The 19,326-nt window shown below is 41.6% G+C and overlaps 1 long non-coding RNA gene across 2 annotated transcripts in view; it reads right to left on the bottom strand.

Moving 5' to 3' along the window:
* The window catches only part of LOC129656204 (uncharacterized), a 37,429-nt gene extending 26,740 nt beyond the window's left edge, over positions 1-10,689 (bottom strand). Inside the window, exon 1 of one of the 2 annotated variants that reach the window (XR_008716264.1) lies at positions 10,593-10,689. This is a non-coding gene — a long non-coding RNA (uncharacterized LOC129656204). Of the gene's footprint in view, positions 1-6,375; positions 6,832-10,592 lie in introns of those variants that run through there. The other variant, XR_008716265.1, reaches the window with a different exon arrangement.
* Positions 10,690-19,326: the final 8,637 nt, after the last annotated feature.

Raw genomic sequence — 19,326 nt, 5'->3', positions numbered from 1 at the left:
CTCCTTATCTCAAAAGTGACCAAATGTTCTGAGCTTGCCTCGCATACATCTCTGGACATCCCCTCAGCTCCTCACAGCCTCCAAAAGGAGAAAACCTTATCAGACTATCAGAGTGACTCTGGTGAACAACACACACCTAACTGAAGTAATAATTGTTGAATCATTATCAATTATAACCCCAACCAAATATGATTGTATATTCAATTGGCTTGGCGTAGATAAATGTATGTTTGTGCAATAAATGCATCTGTCAAGATTTTTTTTATGCTCTAAGCCGGATTTTCATTAATGAAGGAAGTATTAATTTAAATTAAGCACTCTGAGATCTTTATTAGTAAAGTAATCAGCAGCAAATAAGCTGGTTAATCAGTTTATATATCCATATATATCTTTCAGAATCAATGTTTTCAATTGAGACCGTTGCCAAGTGGTTAGAATAAGACAGAGAGAAAACTTGCATGAAATACATTTCATGTGCTTGGCTGACGTCTGCCAAGCCCTATCGGCGTCTCCTAATGCACTCATTGATGCAGCTACGATGACTGTATAAAATGTGTTTAATTGGCATGAAAAGGCACTAACTGAGAGCTGGTGGGGTTTCCATTATCTGGATGGACATCTTATTTACTTTAGTGGATCCTGAGAGCGAGATGAAAGTATATGAGAACTCAGATGGGGGTGGGGACAGAAGCTGTTGGAGTTTTTGGGTTGGTGGGGGGTGGCGGGTAGGGAGCTTTACAATCATCCAGGCTATGCAAAATGTGGCTTTGTGTTGTCCCTGGTCTCAGGACCGGTGGAACATTTTCTTAATTAGAATCTGCAAAATTGTGAAGCTGGAAGCCCTGTGATTCCTTGCCTTTTGGAGCCTGTGTGTTTTTGTACAGCCCATCCCTTCAGTGTAGCTCAAAACCCAGGTTTAGGAAAAGTGTCATTTTTAGCTTCAACCTGAAGCCACATGAAAGGGGGCAGGGGTGCTTCTCAAGGCGCATCATGCTCTTCCATCATTTGAATCGCTCGAATCCCTTGAGATACTGTACGTAGCATGGTGCTGTTTCTTCTGCTGATTCCTGGGGTTACCAGCCCCCTGCTGAGAGCATACTTAAGTCAATATTTCTGTTAATTGTTACATTACAAATTGTTTCATATCCCAGTGGTGGGAGTTCACAGTGATACCAGCTGTGGAATCACAACACCTACACGCAGTCCCAAGAGGTCCCCACGTGCTGTGGGATTTGCCTTTTGAGAATGTTATTTAGTGTATCATTCACATGTCAGCACTAATAGAATAGAGAGAAGACGGCAATAGATTTATTTTCATCCTATCAAATCCTACATGGAGGGGTCTTATTGCCATGTTTGATGTGGGCCTGGCACTTCTGGAGTTCAGTAATGCGTTCATATGCTTATACTCACCTCCACCTCAGTTTTCAGCCCCAATGTCTCTTGGACAATGGGTCTACTTGTAAGCCGTGTAAATGATGATTGTTAAAAGCTAAGACAGATGCATAAGAGAATATATTTCTTACATTACATAGATACGCTTTATTTGTATGTATTTGGTCTGCAGCTCATGGAGAGCTTTGTGCTGAAGTATGGTTTCTATGGGAATTATTTGAAGGCTTTAAGTTTCTGAGTTTGGGAAGTTGGAAGCTTAAATAGACCGGCAGGTTGGACCCCTCTCTCCCCTAATCTCTGGGTCTAGGGTACATGTGTTCTGTCAGGCTCTAGGCAAATCATGCCTAACTTCTGCTTGCAGACAGGCTGATGCAAACTTTCCCCAAGCACTGGCTGTCACAGCTGATGGAATGCTCAGGATTCATGAGAAATGCCATTAGCTCTTTGGAAGAAGGTGCTAGTAATAAAATAAGCCTTTTTGACCAACTCATCTTTGAATGTTTTTTCCCCCATTGGAAATTTTAAAGGGGAAACAGTGAGAAAAAAAAAAAGGATTTTGGGTTTGCTCTTACAGAATAATCCTACAGAAACATCACCCCTAATAACTGGGCAGTCACAAACCCTATCTTGTTCTTGCTGCTAAGTCGCTTCAGTCGTGTCCGACTCTGTGCGACCCCATAGACAGCAGCCCACCAGGCTCCCCTGTCCCTGGGATTCTCCAGGCAAGAACACTGGAGTGGGTTGCCCTTTCCTTCTCCAATGCATGAAAGTGAAAAGTGAAAGTGAAGTTGCTCAGTCGTGTCCGACCCTCAGCGACCCCATGGACTGCAGCCTACCAGGCTCTTCCATCCACGGGATTTTCCAGGCAAGAGTACTGGAGTGGGTGCCTAAGCCAGTAGAATCCTGTGGAAAACTGGGTGGCCCCTGGGACTTGCAGGCAGTGGCATCCAGTCTTAAGGGCTATGCTCTCCCTGACAAAGTGGTTGGAAAACTCTCTTCTCACCCCTATTTTTTTCTCTCATTGTTCCCTAAAAGACCTGAAGTGCCATTGGTCACTAAATCTCCCATAAAAACAGTGACTTTGCATTGAATGTATGTAATGTAACCACATGACGGTGGTGGTTTAGTTGCTAAGTCATGTCCGACTCTTGGGACCCCATGGATGGTAGCCTGCCATGCTTCTCTGTCCATGGGATTTCCCAGGCAAGAATACTGGAGTGGGTTGCCATTTCCTTCTCCAGGAGATCTTCCCAACCCAGGGATAGAACCAGAATCTCTGCATCTCCTCCATTTGGCAGGCAGAATCTTTACCAACTGAACCACCAGGGAAGCCCCAATGTAACCACATAGATGCCAGATATACTAATTTCCATGCAATTACCTCATTTAATTTACAGAACTATCCTATGACTTGGAGACTTTCATCACGCCTTATTTTACAGATGAGGGAACTGAGTCACACAAGGTCCCACAATAGAGCCAGGCCTCTATTGTGACTCTTTGACCTTACCAGTGAACCACTACTCTCCACCACTCACCAACTTTCAGCTTTGTAAATTTAGCCAAGGCTAATAACATGACTAGGGCTTCCCTGGTGGCTCAGCAGTAAAGAATGCACCAGCAATGCAGGAGATATGTGTTTAATTCCTGGATTGGGAAGATCCCCTGGAGAAGGAAAGGGCAACCCACTCCAATATTATTGCCTAGGAAATCCAATAGACAGAGGAGCCTGGCGGGCTAGTCCGTGGAGTCGCAAAAGAGTTGGACACAACTGAGCAACTGAAACAACAATAACGACTACTCCTGGCATCAAGGTTATCTCTGGGTATCTTAGTATTTTCAAATAGTCCCAAAGGATTCCCCTCCTTCTTCATCACTACCCCACTGGAGCTTAGCTAAATATATTGCTTCTTTGTGTCTGTGCTCCACACTCATGGTCACTGGTTCCTATAAAGGATACAGATTCCCACATATGGTCACCCTGACCTGCTTCTAATCCCCAAGTTGTGAAATAGGGCTGGGTGGTGATAGAATGAGCGAGAGGCTACTGCATCCCTCAGTGACTCCAGGGGAGTTGGACTCATATGCAGAGGACGGCGTAGGTAGGAAACTCAGCTCTCCTACTTGTTAGCCATATAATCGTGGGCAGGTGACTTGACATTATGGTGACTCATTTGTGAAATGGGGAAAATAGCATCTGTTTCGTAGGGGTATTATGAGGATTAGATGTGTCATTTTTTGGTGTTTAGTGTGTGATCAGAGCCATATGTCTTAGCAGTTCCTGTTGTGATTCCTTGTATAACTCTCAAAGTACAGACTGAGACAATGATCTTAAAAATTTGGGCTCAATCCAGGTTGTCAACTTGGAAAACCAAGACAAGGACGAATTTGTCCACTACTACTGGGAGAACTGAGTGACCTGCAGAATTGGGCTACTGTTTTGAAGCTGTCTTGACATGCCCCTAATATAAATGCTTGTCCACGAAATCGCACAGTTTGTTTATTTGTAAGAAATGCCATTCATTCCACAAAAACATTTTGTATTTTTGCTCTGGACCAGGTAGGTACTAGAGACACAAAGCTGAACAAGCCTAAGGCTTGGTTCCCATCCCCAAAGAGCTCACGAGCTAGATGATAGCAAATAACCTAACTGTACTACAAACAGGGCAAATGTAGTAAATGTCTTGAGAAAAAGAATGAAAAAGGTGGAAGGGCTTAGCTACTTTTGCATTGCTGGATCTGAATAGTCACTGAAGCTTCCCAAGGCAAGTAATATTTGAGTCAAGGCTTGAAGAATGAATTAGAGTTTGCTGTTGGAGCATGGGAGATGAATATGGTCATCTAAACAGAAAGAACATCTTGAAGACATGCATGAAGCTATAAACATTTAAGCTGTGTCTGGGGAATATTCTATGTATGGTGGGGTGCAAATTGGGGTGAGGCAGGCTGTGAAGGGAACCACTTGTTTCCTAAAGATAGAAAGTAATAATGCTTCACTTCTTTGGTTGTAAGCAACAGAAATAAATGCCAGACACTTGTGTGTATTAGTCACTCAGTCTGTCCAACTCTTTGTGGCCCCACAGACTGTAGTCTACCAGCCTGCTCCTCTGTCCATGGAATTCTCCAGGCAAAAATAATGGAGAGAGTTGCCATTCCCCTGTCTAGGGGATCTTCCCAACCCAGGAGTCAAATCTGGGTCTCCTACATTGCAGGCAGAGTCTTTATGTCTGAGCCACTCAGGAAGCCCACCAGCTACTTAAGCAAAAGGAAACTGTACAGGAATGATTTGGGCACCAGCAGGAGGGGAAGGAAGGTGATGTTCTTCAGTTACTGCCCCACTGTTTCTTCTATCCCTGCTTCATTCTGATTAAAAAAAAAAAAAAATCCCAAGAGAGAGATTCCGATTGGCTGAGCTCAAGTCACATGCTTAACTCAGGGTTTTATAGGTGATGAAAGGAAAGATCGGTGGGCAGAGTCTCCAGGACCCTATCAACTTCTAAGGTAGACAGCACACTAGAGGGTACCAAGACCATGACTAAACAGGGAAAAAGGTAATTCCCCCAAAGGAAATCAAAGTGCTGATAGGAAAGGCAATTATTTGATGGGCAGACAGCTGTCCATTATAAATCAAAATAGTAATAGCTTCTGTTTATTGACCATATGTCATATATTGTGCTGAATATGTATTTTTCTTATTTGTTTTGTTTAACTCTCTTAACAATTCTAGGAGCAGGTGTACTCCCACTTTATAGGACTGGGGTAGGCATATCCCATTCTTACAAATAAAAAAAAATTAATCTCCAAGCGATTAGGTCACTTTCCCAGGGTCACACAACTAGTGAGGGAGCAAATCTAGATTCAAACCCAAATGCCTCTTCCAGGGGATCTTCCCGATCCAGGATCGAAGCCGCATCTCTTATGTCTCCTGAATTGGCAGGCAGATTCCTTACCACTAACGCCACCCTGGAAGCCAAATAACCAGCATCAGTTTGGGGGGCCCAAAGATCCACCTCATAGAAAGGAGAAAGTTACTTTGCTTATAGGCTGTGCAGACCAGCTGAGAAGCATTTTCTGCATGTGGGCTGAAACCTAGTCTCTCCAACACTTGATGGGTAACATACAAAACCACAAATCAATTCATTCCAAAGCAATTTACAGTGTTGCTTCCTTTTGAGCCCCAGGAATGGAGAGGTACACAACCACAGGCCCTGAAGCCTGTTGTTTTAACTAATGACTGAATAGGAGCTTCTGCAATCCCTGAGGGCAGATCTTGGGGATTAGAAAAATTCCAGATGAATTATCCCCAGAAGGTAGTGGGGATCACCTGCTCATCTCATAGTAACATTTCCCAAAGTACTGGGCCTGACATCCTCAAATCTACGCCACATATTCAGTATAAGTAGGGAAAACTATTCACATCGTCTAGTCACCTAGTCAGCCAGTGCATCATTAGTCTAGTCTCTAGTGCTAAATGCTTAAAAATGTTTTTAATCTGCCTAAATAGTACAGGTAGGCATATAGGATCCTTATTTTATGCACAAAGAACTGGCATCTCAGATAGGTGGAGCAACTAGCTTAAGGTCACACAGTAAGTAAGAGACTCCTTCCCCGCTGCTGTGCATCGTTCTGAGTCATGAAAAGTGAAAGTGAAGTCCCTCAGTCGTGTCTGACTCTTTGCGACCCAATGGACTATAGTCTTGTGACCCAATGGACCAGGCTTCTCCGTCTATAAGATTTTCCAGGCAAGAGTACCGGAGTGGGTTGCCACTTCCTTCACCAGGGGATCTTCCTGACCCAGGGATCGAACCCTCATTGCAGGCAAAGGCTTTACCCTCTGAGCCACCGTGAGCACTCAGCAAATGTTCATGGACCTGAATCTTGTTAGAGATTTTGAGCAAGAGTGGTGGCTGTGTACCAGTCTTCACAGATACCTGAATCATCCAGAAAGGGTCTACATTGCCTCCTGCCAGGAAAGGATACCTGAGAGTTCCACGGTTTCTTCTTTGGTTGTCTGAGATCTTTGGTTTCTCAGATCTGCCCTCCCAGATGTCTTAACTTCATGCTTAGGCTAACTTTCCCAAATGCAGCCAAGAGGGTTGTTAACAGAAGTTGGGAGAATACAGCTAGAAGGGAAGCATTTTGCTTCCCCTTGATTGTCCTTCCTTTTGGTACAATGAGGTCAATTTAGGTTACACACCCATTCCTGAACCAATTACCAACACCCAGGAAATGTAGAATACTAATTGGTTGAGGGCTTCCCTTGTAGCTCAGTTGGTAAAGAATTTGCCTGCAGTGCAGGAGACCCGGGTTCGATCCTTGGGTTGGGAAGATCCCCTGGAGAAGGAAATGGCAACCCACTCCAGTATCCTTGCCTGGAAAATCTCATGGACAGAGGAACCTGGTGGACTGCAGTCCATGGGGTTGCAAAGAGTCGGCCACGACTGAGCGACTAACACACACACACACACACACACACACACAGTATACCTAAGCCAATCATAGACAAGGATGTGTTATAGGAGTCCATGGTTGGTTTAGCCCAGTATGAGTCAGATCCCCTAAGTTACGTAGCTTATGTAGAGGAGGAGTGAGGAGGAGTGGGTACCTGAATAAAAACAGAGTTGTGGTAGGAGGAAGGAAGAAGGCAATGAATGCTAAGCCACTTCAATGACCACTTAAGTGCATACACACATCTGTCCTAAGACTGTAAGCTTCCTGAGGACAAGGACCATGTTTTTTGTTTTTTTTTTTTGTTTGTTTTTTGTTTTTGTCAGCACATCCCAAGATCTACCACAATACCTGAGTAATCTTTAGGGGGAAAATGAGATGAGTTATAGTTATTAAAATGTTATTGGAGCTGAGTTTTTTCATTGTAAATTAAAGGTTTGCACGAGGTAAAGGGGAAAGGCACTATTTCTCCCTGCTGGATCTCTGTTTGCTATATGAATTAGATCTTTCTAAAAGACATGTTTCTGTCTGCCAGGCTTTAGAAACAATGATCTAAGAGTCAGACATTTCCTATTAAAGTTTAAAAAACATAGCTTTAAGTCATACATTATATTGAACGCTTTCATATCTCATCTGATTCAGTAGGTTTTAAACCTCACAGAGGTCACATTTTGAAACAGTAGTCACTTTTTACAACATCTCCAAACATTAAATAAAAATAAAAATTATTATGAAGAATATAGATGTCTATAGAGACCACTAGCAGGACACATGAATATTATTATTATTAAGGACAGTATTATTTGGAGTCTGAAGGTTACAATGGCTGGCTCATCTCTAAGCTTCATTTTTTTCTTTATTGAATTGAAGAGGGAAGGGCAGATTCTATCAATGCTCATCTTTTTTTTTAAAAGCCTATTTAAAATGTGGGTTCTTAACCTGTGGCAACCTCAGGGCTTCTATGAATCCCTAAAATATGTGCAAAATTGTATATGTGTGAATGTTTTTATCAAAAGAGGGCTCCTAGTTTTTGTTACATTCTCAAAAGGGTTTTTGATTCACAAAAAAAGTTTAAGAACCACAGATATTAGAGGCGAATCCCCTCAAGACCTTAGTTGTCCCAGTGACTGGGGTCTCACAAAAAGAAGAAAAGCTATTCCCAGGGTCAGACTATTAACTTAAATTGGTCGCTTCCAGGAAATAGGTCATCCTTAGATTTCTCTTAGGACATTTTAGCTTCAAGAGTTATAGAGTTAGTGGATATTGGAAATGAATGGGGCTCTGTAAGGAAACATCAGAGAAGCGATTCCTCAGCTCCCACATCCGCCCAAGCCCACCCCTAAACCTTTCTTCAACCCTCTCCTGAAGCTAAAAGGGCCTATTCTGAAACTCATCCTCACTGGTGCCCACACTTGCTGTGGACAGTGTGTAATTTGCCTAGTCTGCCTAGGGATTTCCCTCAGTTAACACTTGTAAATAGATATAGAGCTAGTAGTTTATTGTTTGTCTCTTAAAGCTTGCAATTTTGATGCATCACCCACTCAATTATAATATGTAAAATAGTTAAAGGAAAGTAAAATTAAGAGGGTGTCTGGCTACGCGTGTGGGTGCATGTCCCCAGGTGTGCCTCCAGGAATGGCTCTGAAAAAGTGCTATCTGGCTCTCGCCATGAACCATCCTTGTCAAAGATGGAGGATTTGTATTGTTAGTTATCTGCCTTTTGTTTCCCTTGTTTCAATTTTCAGTTGCGTTTTACTATTCAGAACTTAAAGGATGCATTCAAACTTATGGAGCATGACATTTTAACTATTTCATCTCACCATGATTCATCTCAATTTACTTGCCTCCAAACTGTAGTCTTGAGAAAGCACACCATCTCCAGCTTCTCTGGTGGGTAGAAAACCATGTTATTGTTGTTTAGTCACTAAGTTGTGTGTGACTCTTGTGAGTCCATGGACTGCAGCTGGTCAGGCTCCTCTGTCTATGGGATTTCCCAGGCAAGAATATTGGAGTGGGTTACTGTTTCGTTTTCCAAGAGATCTTCCCGTCCTAGGGATCAAACCCATGACTCCTGCGTTGGCAGGCGGATTCTTTACTACAGAGCCATCAGGGAAGACCAGAAAAACGTAAACACCATTACATGAGCACAGTGTCAGCTACCTTGTAAGCTAGGTTCTTTCGTTAGATCCTGACTGTTCTCCGATGAGACGTTTTCCTTTTGAATGGGAACTTGGGAACCTCAGCAATGGTCTCTGCAGTGTTTGCTGAATGTTCAATAGAAACCAACAAAGGTTACAGAACATGATGAATCAAAGGATCCCAAAGGAACATGGGGATGTGCTGAACCAATCAGCCTAGCAGATCCTTAACACTTCATATTTGAGGCTCCTGTTCCCCAAACAAACTCGCTTCACCCCAGATGACCCATTACAGGCAAAATGTATGAATCCCATGACCCAGGATGTTGCTGCCAGAGTATATATTACTGTCTTTAGTTGAATTCCATTTTAGAGACAACCTCAGCTGAACTTTGGTGGTAAAAAATCAACTCTGTCTGCACTCTCTCTAGGAGCATCTGCTTCAGAATAGAATGAATCAATAATGAGGTCATGAACAAATATTATTAATGCCTTTTATTATTTATATGGATAGTAACGTGTCCGATTGACACACAACTTTCTACCTCTCTAGCCTCACATGTGTGACCCTTAGCTCCTCTCTCTCTTTCATTCAGTCACAGTTACAGTGAATAATATATCACAAGCCACGACCCCTTGACCTTTATGAATTATCTGTTTAGAAAGATGTGAAGCCACCTTTTATAGCCACTATAATAGATACTTGGACATAGTGGATCAATAGCGAACAAGTTCGCTGGTTATAGTTAATGGGTACCAAAGGAACACTGTGACCGTGACCTCTGACACCGTGTCTGACAAGAAATCTTTAGAGCAAAAAATAAGGAAGACAGACAGTTTTTTTAAGTTATTAATGTAGATCCATAGCAAATCATGACAGTTTTCTCCAGGTGGAAATAATTCAGCTCTGCCGAAGTCACGAATTCCTGCAAATCCCTTAATTTGGACCCCTGAATTAGAAATAGCAGTCCAGTGTTGGAAACAGCTATGGTGCCCGGCCTGACACATGTCCATTTGTTATACAAGGAGAACCAACTGAGATTGTTTTCCTGTCAAAGAAGACTTTTCTCTTTATGGAATAGGCTGTCATTTATAATTTTAAGCAGGCACGGATTTGTTAAACAGCTACACGGTAATGGGTTTCTATAAGAAGATCCACAGACCCATAGTTCTGGAAAGAAATTGAGCTTATGAGATATTTAAAAACCTAATGGGAATGGAATATTTGGGGTTTCTTGAAAAGATGGTTTCTGCTCTGCACATTGTCAAGGGAATTTAACAATAAATCCATTGTTGTGTGTCTGAGAGTCTGTTTGAGGCAATTATATTTTCATACATCCTATGGAGTTGATCTTAGGGAAATCCACCAGGGCACCAAGCCCACATTTTCATGTCACTGCACTGTGTGGGACTCCCCAGGGTGAACATTTAACGGTAGCAGGCAGGTTTAAAAAGAGTCAGGAAAACAGCTAATTTATGAGTGGTCTTGACGAGAATGGACTGCAGCATTCCACCTGGCAAAGAAATTAATATACACAGAGTCCAGTCCAAAAGAGAGGAAAGGTGTGTGTGTGTGCAAAGTCCTTTTCACTTCACTCCACATGTACATACCCTATTATGATGTCACACTCCAGCAGCGTTGCTCTGAAGTCTCAATGGTCTCCCTGCTGTTAAGCACCGTTGAAAACACATTTGTCCTGACCGTTCTTTTCTTCTTATCCCCCTCTCATCTGTGTAAGATGAATCACTCCTGGATCCAGACTGGCTCTGAGGACAGAGCTAGGTCCTGACGAGGTAACCAGCCTCCTATGGCTTAAACATTTTAATTAATTTCAACACTAATGCACAAATGAGAGTTAATCACCCCACTGCAGTGCTGTCTAATTTACTAAGTTTATTCATTAAAACTTCCCTTACTAAACTTTGATTGCGTGTCATGCTTTTTTGGAGGCTTTTCAGACTGCCTTAAGGGTTTTAAAGTGATATCTTGGGCAGCTGCTGAAAGCTTTCAGTGTTTGCTTAAAAAGGAAGAATGGGGAGAATCTGATCAGCATGAAATCTTCTCTGTGCTGAACAAGGAGCCTTTTAGGTGGCAGGAGGCCTGTAAAAGCAGGTTTGTTTTTAAGCAATATATAAAAAGGAAAGAGAAACTTAAGTATCTAATAAAAGAAATAAAATCAGTCACCTTAGTACTTGGCAAAACTTGGAAATACATTTGAGGGTAAGAGGCAGCCATCCTTTAAAAAACCAACAGAATGATAGCAGCACTGTGTATTCATGCGGGGAAAGATATTCATAACAGATTTGCCAACCTTATTATTTTGGAATCAATATATTACACATCTTAGGTACACAGTTTTGCTCATTAAATGCTAGTACCTAAATTTTTACAGATATATTGTTTCAATAAAGCCTTTTATTTAAAATTAACTCCTGAAAACAACAATTTTTAACTCTCTAATTAACAGCATTCAGCATCAGGGGACAAAATACCCCATACTGTCAGTTACAGAAAGGCAGGTCTCAGTCTGACAGGTTAAACACTTGCGACTGCTTTTTCAGCCTTTGACAATGTTAGTGTCTAAAAATGTACTTCGTCCCAGTTCCTATCTTTCTATTCCCCATTCCGAGTCAGAAAAAATACTTTAAAAGTTTAATAAACACTCCAATAACTTGGGAGGAAAAATTCAAGTCAGAGTTATTAATGAAAGCACCACTTCTAATAGGCCATGAATCAGAATACAAGTTTTCACATTCATTTCCACGTTCTATAAATACTGCTCAGTGTTATGCAACAAGACATGACAAACTCATTTTTAAAAGGTATTTTTAACTTCAGGGAGTGAGAAAGGTTACCCAAATTCATTCTTCCTTAGAAAATGAAATTTGATTGGGAAAGGCTCCCTTCCTTACTTGCAAGGAGCATGTCTTGTCATTTCAAGTTGGCTCATGAAATATTCTTACTTTCCAGGCTCCTGAAAAACCTCTTTCAAAGAGTCTTCTCTTCAGATATTTAATCCCTGAGTCCACCAAAGCACAACTGAGAGAGAAAGATGTCAGTGAAAAGAGAGAGCATGATAGCAAAATATCTGAGCACTGAGGTCAGGCAACCTGGCTTGGAATCTTGATTTTGCTATTTATTAGCTGTGTAACCTTGGACCAGTCATGGGACCTCTTTAAGCATGGTTTCCTCGAGTACAAATTTAGTATTATCATAGCAGCTATTTCATAGGACTTGGTGAAAAATAAGAGCTAATACATATGTAGCATTTGCTGTATATAGTATTTGGCATTTGCAGGTGCTGAAGCTTCCCTGTTGGTCTGGTGGTAAAGAATCTGCCTGCAATGCAGGAGACAAAGGTTCAGTCCCTGGGTTGAGAAGATCCCCTGGGAGGGAAATGGAACCCACTCCAGTATCCTTGTCTGGAAAAATCCCACAGACAGAGGAGCCTGGCAGGCTATGGCCCAACGTGTCACAAAAGAGTTGGATACGACTGAGCAACTAAAAATAACAGGTGCCAAACACCGTTTACTCCTCACCTAGGTTTCAGGAATTAGTATTACCTTTATACCAATTTATAGGTGAGGAAACTGAGTCACTAACAGGCTAAGTAACTTTCCCAAAGTCACACAACTGAGTAAGCTGAATCCAGAGTTTCAATGCTGATAGCCTGGCTCTTGAGTCTGTGCACTTAACTCCTTTACTACATTACATAATTTAATTATTACTTAAATTATTTAATTTAGTTATTTACTATATTATTTAAATTAAAGACCATATGCAAAGGACATAAGACCACAGCCCAGGGAAGTGATTAATAAGAGTAATTGTTCACTTTTATTACTATAGTTCAGTTCACAGTTCAGTCACTCAGTCGTGTCCTACTCTTTGTGACCCCATGAATCGCAGCACACCAGGCCTCCCTGTCCATCACCAGCTCCCGGAGTTCACTCAGACTCACGTCCATCGAGTCAGCGATGCCATGCAGCCATCTCATCCTCTGTCGTCCCCTTCTCCTCCTGCCCCCAATCCCTCCCAGCATCAGAGTCTTTTCCAATGAGTCAACTCTTCGCATGAGGTGGCCAAAGTACTGGAGTTTCACCTTTAGCGTCATTCCTTCCAAAGAAATCCCAGGGCTGATCTCCTTTAGAATGGACTGGTTGGATCTCTTTGCAGTCCAAGGGACTCTCAAGAGTCTTCTCCAACACCACAGTTCAAAAGCATCAATTCTTCGGTGCTCAGCCTTCTTCACAGTCCAACTCTCACATCCATACATGACCACTGGAAAAACCATAGCCTTGACTAGACGGACTTTTGTTGGAAAAGTAATGTCTCTGCTTTTGAATATGCTATCTAGGTTGGTCATAACTTTCCTTCCAAGGAGTAAGCATCTTTTAATTTCATGGCTGCAGTCACCATCTGTAGTGATTTTGGAGCCCAAACAAATAAAGTCTGACACTGTTTCCCCATCTATTTCCCATGAAATGATGGGACCGGCTGCCATGATCTTCATTTTCTGAATGTTGAGCTTTAAGCCAACTTTTTCACTCTCCACTTTCACTTTCATCAAGAGGCTTTTGAGTTCCTCTTCACTTTCTGCCATAAGGGTGGTGTCATCTGCATATCTGAGGTTATTGATATTTCTCCCGGCAATCTTGATTCCAGCTTGTGTTTCTTCCAGTCTAGCGTTTCTCATGATGTACTCTGCATAGAAGTTAAATAATAGGTGTTCAATAAATGCTTGTTGGCTAGTCGAATAAACAGATTCTGTGAGGGCTTCTTGAAATCCTAGAATACGAATACTTCTGCTCATGAGCAACTGACACAGAATTGGAAGGAATGCCTTTCAACTCTCATGCACTTCAGTAGCATGGAAACGTCTGGGTGCACATGATTGTGGTGGCTATTTTATTCCTATTTGTAAGGGAGAAAAAATGGAATAAAAACAGTAACTAAACTCTTTCAATATACAAACAAGGAAAGCTGGACCAATGGTGATCCCAGTCACTGATTCCTGAACTTGGATGTACATTAGAATCATCAGTGGCGATTTAAAAAAAAATACCAATAATAGGATCTTATCCAAAATCTACTGAATCAGAATAAATGGGGATGAAATTTAGATAGACATATATTTTTAAAGTGTTTTATGGAAATAAAACATCATATAGAAAGTTGTACAGGTCATAAATTCACAGCTTGCTCACTTTTTATAAAGTGAACACACTCCTGTAACTAATGCCCAGAAATCCCTCAACCTCCCTTGTGTGGTCTTTGAGTCTCTCTCCTTCCAAAGCATAACCACTATCCTGACTTCTAACACATTGATTACTTTTTCTTGATTTTTAGTATAGAACCAAAATGACTCATGCCGTATGTGTTCTTCAGCATCTGACTTGTTTTACTCTACACTGTGTTTATGAGATCTGTCTGCAATGTGGTGTATAGCATGAGATCCTCCTTTTTTGATGCTGTCTACTATTCCACATATTCATTTATTCATGCAGCTATGGCCGGACGCTTGGGTTGTTCTTTGTGGAGCTGTTACAAACAGTGATACATGAAATTCCTCTATGTTTTTTGATGGATTTTTCATTTCTCATGGATATTTTCCTAGGAGAGGAATTGATGAGTTGAAGGTTTATCTAACTTTAACTTCAGTAGACTGAGCATGTATGTTCTTTTAAAAGCACCACAAGTGATTCTGATGAACAGCTAGGGCCAAGAACAGCCAATCTTTGCTAGGAGGCCTTATGGATAACTCAATTAGTGCTTACAGTGTTAGAGTATAAGAGACATTTTTAAACCTGATGAGAATGGAATATTTGGCATGTCTTTATTTATTTATTTATTTTTATTTTTTAAATTTTATTTTATTTTTAAACTTTACAAAATTGTATTAGTTTTGCCAAATATCGAAATGAATCTGCCACAATGGCATGTCTTTAAAACTGGCCTTTGACCTTCATCTTGTAAAGGACTTGGCTAACATTAGAGCTGTGAGGGTTAGGGTTGAGGGCTGTGAACCAAAGAAGCAAGAAGAGTAATTTGGTCTATATTTCACATGAAAAATTTTAACACCAAGTGTGTTTGTAGTATCTTATAAAATATTACAACCCAGAGGCCCTTCTATTAATAGAAGTACCCAGGCAAAAGGGCTTCCCTGCTGGTTCAGCGGTAAAGAATCTGCCTGCCAATGTAGGAGATTCAGGTTTGATCCCTGAGTCAGGAAGATTCCTTGGAGAAGGAAATGGAAACCCACTCTAGTATTCTTGCCTGGGAAACCCCATCGACAGAGGAGCCTGGTGAGCCACAGTCCATGGGGTCGCAAAGAGTTGGAGACAATTTAGCAATGAAACAATAAAACAACAACAAAAAGGGAGCACCATTTCTTCTCCAGACTGGACCTCTGCTTTCACTCCGTCTCTGAAATCATAGAACACTTCCCCCTCTGCTTAGGATACTTCCCAGGCCTCCCCTTCCTCCCCATCTCCTGTCTCCATGACCTCCTCTTCCGAGAAGTCTTCCTTGTCTCTCCTTTTGTCACATTTGACTGAGAGATCCTTGAAGGCAGGACCTTAATTTACCCACCCTGGTATAACCATGAATTGTATATTTTCAATCAATGTTCAATTAGTACTTGAAGAGAACTATTCTCAACAGGTATAAAATGATCGGCTTCCTCATAAAATTTCAAAACATTAAAATATCTATCTTGTACATGTTTCCAATCATTCTTTCAGAGTTTTTCTGGTCAATATAATGAACATATGAGCCCAGGTCCACTAACCCTGACCGGGACTTGTGGAAGGGACAAAGGTGGAGAGGACCAACCTTACAAAAGCTAGTTCGTTGATTAACCAATCAATTAATTATTAACATGATATTCAAACAGAAAAGTCTTTTGTTGGGGCTTTTTTGGAGCCAGGATTTAGTTCCAGGGACTGATGTGATGGGTGGAGCTAATTGGACTTTCTGCTCATTATTAACCCCTCTGAGCTAACGCTCTCACAAATGTGGAAATAGCAGAGATACTCTTCCTTTGGAAATAATACCATTCCTAAATGGCTTAGAACAAGGGGTTGTTGAACAGGGTTGCTATATATAACTGTGTACACTGCACAATTCCAGAGTATGAAAATGAGCCCCTTGGAGTTGTAAGCCTCCTTAACATTATCTGTGAAACCAACACAGAGGCTTATGATGAAGATGAAAAAAAGCTACCATGTTTGAAACAGAGGGCAAAGTGCCTGACAATGATTCATTGAACAGATTTTTTGTTAAGAACCTGCACTTAGTGGGGACTCATAGGGAGTATGCAGACATTAATAAAGAAACAGACATATACTGACGAGTAGATGCTCTGAAGGGAATAAACTCCAGAGAAAGTGGAATATAACTTAGAGTCGAAGGGTAGGTGTAGCTAGGGAAGGCCTTTCTGGGGACTGACGTTTAGGCTGAGCGCAGGGATGAGTCTGAGTCCCCTTAGCAGAGAGTGGAAGAAGGTGGCTTTCCCAGCAAACAGTACATACAGGAGTGTGGCTGCCACACAGGCAGCAAACGGGACACTGGTGTGGGCTGAGGATGGAAGTTCTTAACACGCTATTTCCTTCTCCCTTTCCTTGTGTCCCTGGTTCTGTAACTCAGGCATCTCTTCCAGCCCCTGAACACTAGCTGGTGAGTGATGAGATCTGGTAAATGTTCTAAAATGTTGTGATTCAACTATTTTAAGAGGACCTATAAGTATAGGCACAGTCTTTATGGAAATAGCTGATGAAAGTGATGCTCAATTTGGGGGATCCCAGATCCCCTTTCTCCTACTTCTTTTTCCCTGTTAGTTCCTCCTTCAGTCACTTCCTGATGCACTGGTCTGGGCTCCAGTCCTCCCATTGTAACACGCTCTGTGGATATTTCCTGGAAACATCCATGCTTCAGATCTCCTCCATGCTTCTTTTCTCTCATTCCTCAACAAATCTGGTCTATTCTATGTGCAGTCCCTTCTGGACCTGGCTAAATGCCTGACTAGCTCCCATGATTATTTAACTTTATGATGGCTTATTAGGTTGACCCTTACAGGAGACTTGTAATTTTCTATCTAAGTTGCTGCTTTCAATATCCTGATGAAAACAAATACTCCTACAGACATTTCAAAGCACAGTGAAAGAAAGAAATGGGTAAATTTTTGAATGGCTGATAATCCTCAGATCTCATCATAATAGCCTTATGGGGGTGGGTGCAATAGGCAGTAAGGAACTTGGATCCCAGAGGCTGGACTCAGGCCTTGACATAAATTAATTCAACACTCAGAATAGTTTTCTCTGCATGGGTGTCTATGGCTTTCCCAGTCACACTGAAGTTTTTGAAGGATTAGGTGGAAAAAGAAGAGTTGAAAAGCCATGAGCATTGTGAATCCACCAACTGCTTTTCAGACAGAGGTCAGACAGGGATTCCTCTGCGGGAATCATCACTGGACCTCATAGTCACCCCCTTTCTGGCTGGGGTTGTTCTCCTGGCATTGACCACTGTCCCAAATTAGAAGCAGTGACTTAATTTTTTGTTGTCAATTAGTACATGATTAGTACATGGCTTTCTTTGCAAATATCAAATAGGCAATAAGAAAAGAAAAATGTCTGCCAAACTAGATGACTCTCCTCATCTGTAAGGTGGGGAATACATAGTACTTTGCCTCACAAAATTGTGAGAATGAACAAAAGTAATTAGGTTAACAGTGTTGAGCCCATAGAATTTACCAAGAAAAGAATGTCGTATCTCCTTGTCCAAAATCCTTAGGGCTAATGTGTTTCGGAATTTTGATTCTGTCTGATTTTAGAAAGGTTATGCAATGCATATGCTGTATATTGCATAATACTCCCCACGGAGTTTAAGGAAACATATTAATATTTCTGTAATCAAACATAGTAACATTTCTTTAGTCAAATGTATGCATAGCCCACCAAGTAGAATAAAGACTATAAATAGTTTTGCTTAAACATAAATAGTTGTGTTAAATAAATTGTTAAGACTAAAGAAAAACTAAAATATTATGTTTTGCTGCTAAAAGAAAATGAAACTTCCTAGTTTGTAGTGGAAATATATATGATACTCTAGACTGGAGTATACATTTTACCTGATGCCATTAAAGATTCACTTACCTTGATCCTATTTAGGATCAAGGTATTCATGAGTCCATGAACAATAATCTTTGAAGTAAATTTTTTTTCTATGTATATACCCAAAGTTTAATCACTATGAAAACACCTGATTAGATTAGAAAAAGAAAATGCAGTTTCTTATTCAGAACACAAGATCTCAGTTTTGTCTGGGTGCTAGACCTCAATAAGCTAAATTTTTTAAGTTAAAAAATAGTTTTATACCAGTTCAGGTTATGTTCTGTCACTACAGTGGGCTGAATGTTTGTGTCCCCCCTGAAATTCTCATGTTGAAACCCTAATGCCAATGTGATGGTTTTAGTAGGTGGGACCTTTTGGAGGTAAATAGGTCATGATGGCGGAGAAGGCAATGGCACCCCACTCCAGTACTTTTGCCTGGAAAATCCCATGGGTGGAGGAGCCTGGTGCGCTGCAGTCCATGGGGTCGCTAAGAGTCGGACATGACTGAGCGACTTCCCTTTCACTTTTCACTTTTATGTGTTGGAGAAGGAAATGGCAACCCACTCCAGTGTTCTTGCCTGGAGAATCCCAGGGACGGGGGAGCCTGGTGGGCTGCCGTCTCTGGGGTCGCATGGAGTCGGACACGGCTGAAGCAGCTTAGCAGCAGGTCATGATGGTGGAGCACTTATGACCAGGGTTAGTGCACTTATAAGGGAGACTCCAGGAGGCTCTCTTGTCCTCTTATCATCATGTGAGGACACAAGAAGTTGGCAATCTGTAACCTGGAAGAGTATGACCACCACATTGGCATGCTGATCTTCAACTTCCAGCCTCCGGAACTGTGAGAAATAAATCTGTGTTGTTTATAAGCCACCCAGCCTGGGTACTTTGTTACAGCAGCCAAACTGACTATGACAGTCACCAAAGGGTTTGCACCAAACTCATGAAAAAAAAGCACTTTTGTTTTTAGAACTTCAGCGCCGCAGTTCAGTTCAGTTCAGTCACTCAGTCATGTCCGACTCTTTGCGACCCCATGAATTGCAGCACACCAGGCCTCCCTGTCCATCACCAACTCCCGGAGTTCACCCAGACTCACCTCCATCGAGTCAGTGATACCATCCAGCTCTTATGGAACTTAATGGACTGCAAATAGGAGGTTTTTATTATTTCACTTTTGTAGCTCAAATAGTAAGATTATTCTCTTTCCCCCACTCCTCACTAGTGAGTCAAGCAT

Source organism: Bubalus kerabau, chromosome 6 (genome assembly GCF_029407905.1).
Source record: "Bubalus kerabau isolate K-KA32 ecotype Philippines breed swamp buffalo chromosome 6, PCC_UOA_SB_1v2, whole genome shotgun sequence".
Taxonomy (NCBI): Eukaryota; Metazoa; Chordata; class Mammalia; order Artiodactyla; family Bovidae; genus Bubalus; species Bubalus kerabau.
Note: the sequence above shows the minus strand (reverse complement) of the source record. Positions and strands in the feature narration are given on the sequence as shown.